The sequence below is a fragment of the Solanum verrucosum genome, unplaced genomic scaffold, assembly GCF_900185275.1.
Source record: "Solanum verrucosum unplaced genomic scaffold, falcon-dt-bn FXZP01000231.1, whole genome shotgun sequence".
Lineage (NCBI taxonomy): Eukaryota > Viridiplantae > Streptophyta > Magnoliopsida > Solanales > Solanaceae > Solanum > Solanum verrucosum.
In genome coordinates this window covers 203575-206676 of record NW_026020176.1, presented here as the reverse complement: position 1 = coordinate 206676, position 3102 = coordinate 203575, and the positions used below count along the sequence as shown (strand labels likewise).

The following is a 3102-nucleotide window of genomic DNA, read 5'->3' as shown; positions in this document are numbered from 1 at the left end:
TACTTCCAGTGAGTTCCACATAGCTCTAATGGATCTCCACACTCCCCAACCATATGGCATTGACCTAAGGGCTTCCACCATATTTTGCCACTATCACTTCCCTCCAAAGGGCCTTCTCCTCACTGATATACCTCCACAGCCATTTCAATAAGAGAATTTCATTCTGCATTCTCAAGTTTCTGATTCCCAAGCCTCCATTTCCTTTTATTAGCATTACTATATTCCAGCTCACTAGATGATAGCCCTTTTCTTCTTTGCCTCTTTTCCAGAGGAAGTTCCTTCTAAGTTTATCAGTATGATTCGACCTCCCTATAAGAGGTATTGAGCTTTCCATCTTGCCTCTTTCAATGTTCGACTTCACATTAATTGATTTGGTTGTTTCAGATTTTAGTTTTGAGCCTCTAAGTTGAGTTTGTTCTTCTTACCAAAATACATTCGTTGGGTTTATTACCAGAAACATTTATATGGCCTATTTGATCTTAGCACAAGAATGTGTAACTCCAAACTTGCCAATGAGTCTACTATGTTGTTATTCCAGAACTTGTACATCATTTCCTTTCCTGAACGTTCCTTCGAATTGCTTCATTGCCAAATTCATTACTACAGGTACTCTGGAATCACACCTCCAAACTGTTGTTAAAACGAAGATCAAGAGAACTTGAAGATGATGCAACTTACAACTCGATGTGTACGCTTGAGAGTTGGTTTCCTGAGACAAGTAAACCTTTAAGAAACTTCCTCAAAGCATGTTAGAAGCCAAGAAATCATGCCTTCTTTCAATATTTTGCTAAATTAGGAAACAAAATAGATATAAGTCGCAGAGGATCTACCATTTTCATGGCTTACTAGCCAAATCACTTGAAATATATTAAACCCGAGAAAAGTTAAATCAGCATGTTAATACAGAGCAGCTAAAAATTTAGAATATCATACTGCTCTCGACGTTGAATATCACATCAAACAAAGAAATATATCTCTGCTGAAATAGCATTCATTTCCTGGAATTTAACTAGACAGGTTTTAAGTTATCAAACCACTCTTAGAAGCACAGCATGTTGATAATATAAGGACCCATTTCATCATACTCAGCCTTCACTATACACATTTGCAAACCAAGTAGAAGTTGGGAATGAGACGTAGTTAATTGAATGATTGATCAATTAGTAAAATAAAGCAAAAAGACACTAACTTTTTGGATAGTACTGAGGGAGGCTAGAACTGATCCTCCTATCCAGGAGCTATACTTCCTCTCAGGTGGTGCAATCACCTTGATTTTCGTGTAGCTCGGAGCAAGTGCAGTGATTTCCTTGCTCATACGTTCTGCTATGCCAGGGAACATAGTTGAGCCACCACTAAGCACAATGTTTGCAAATAAATATTTCCTAATATCATCATCGCATCTCATGATTGAGTTGTAGGCTTTGTCATGAATTCTTGTCGCTTCCATTTCAACCATCAAAAGAGGACTTTAGGGCAGCGGAATGTCTCAGCACCAATATTAAATACTTCTCCATCAGAAAGCTTATAGCTCTTCTCAATTGATTTTGAGAAATTTTTTGCCTTTTCAATCTCTTGTTCATAATCCAGTGCAACATAAGCAATCGTCTCCTTCATATCACGAAGTATATCTAGATCTCTTTCCCAACCGTTAAACACATAAAGACCATTCATGAGAAACTTGGCGAGATGGTGTAAGATCAAGACCACCAACATCTAACCGTGATATAGCATGGGGAAGCACATGTCCTTCATAGACAGGGACAGCGTGTGTCACACAATAACAAGAATCAAGCACAATATCTTGTTGAATAAACCACAAACGAAATTGGTGTGACTGACTAAAACAGTAGAGAACCAGCCTATATTGGCATTAAAATCTGCTATTTTACCAGTTGTACAACCATTAGCTAACAGAGAAAGAACGGCCTGGCTTGCAACATACATGGCTGGAACATTGAATGTCTCAAACATGATTCGAGTTATTCTTTCTCGGTTTATCTTGGTGTTAAATGGTGCCTCTGTCAGAAGAACATGATGTTCCTCAAGAGAGTCACGAAGTTCATTGTAAAATGTGTGATGCCAAAGCTTCTTCATATCATCCCAGTTTCTTACAATGCCCTGTTTAACGGGATATTTCAGAATCAAACTACCTCTTTTAGCCAGAGGTTCATCACCAACATAAGCATCTCTTTGTCCCCTTTCCAACGTGATGCCACGATGACGAGGATGACCAACATTTGATAACAACCCTTGGAGAATCTTCCCCAGCAAAGCCAGCCTAAAGAATCAAAAGAACAATTTATATAATTAACAGCATACAACTGAAATTGTAGGCAGCTTTACTAACTAACCTTGATCATTTCAGTTCCATTCTCAATAACAAATGTTCGAATATCCATCCCATCAGCCATCTTGTAAGGACTTCAAATGTTAATTTTGCAAGTATAATTTAGGTGAGACACACTGGTACAAACATGGAATCAAATTGGAAAAAATTCATAAGATCAGTCTGATTCTCCTTTTAAGCTCCTTTCAAGCTCAAGGTGAGATAGATTTTCATATTTCCAGTAGAAGTCACTGTTATAATAGAATAGGAAAACACAATCCTACACAAACTAGGAATAGTTTATAGTCTCCTATTTGGTAAGAAATTCTATTATATAGTGTCTATAAATAGGGTTCTCTATGTAATTATTAGAACAACAATTCAATAATATTTTTTCCATATATATTTCTCACATGGTATCAGAGCATTGGTGAAAAAAAAAAAAAAAGTCGGAATCCGGTGACTGTCAACTGTTGGTTTGCATTGTTGTATTGTTTTACAAGTGTAGTGCGACAACCCACACCACCATGAGGTGCGGAACACTCAGGCGAGCAAACCCCAGTGAGCTCCTCTGAGTTTCACCGATCACGCGCCGCCAGGAGTTCCAGGGTCGCGTCACCACGCGCATCACGCGCCGGCGCGTGCGACACTTTCCGGCCAGTTTTTTCGACCAATTTTTATTTCATTGAGCTCGCCTCTCCATTTTGAGGCAGACTGTATATTTATTTTCTTATTCCGACCAGTTTCGGGCAGTCAGACCTAATTTCCGGCGATTG

General features: G+C 38.6%; 1 pseudogene; it reads right to left on the bottom strand.

The window, feature by feature from the left end:
- Positions 1–1039: 1039 nt before the first annotated feature.
- On the bottom strand, positions 1040–2411 carry LOC125828999 (actin-103-like; annotated as a pseudogene).
- Between the last annotated feature and the right edge of the window lie 691 nt (positions 2412–3102).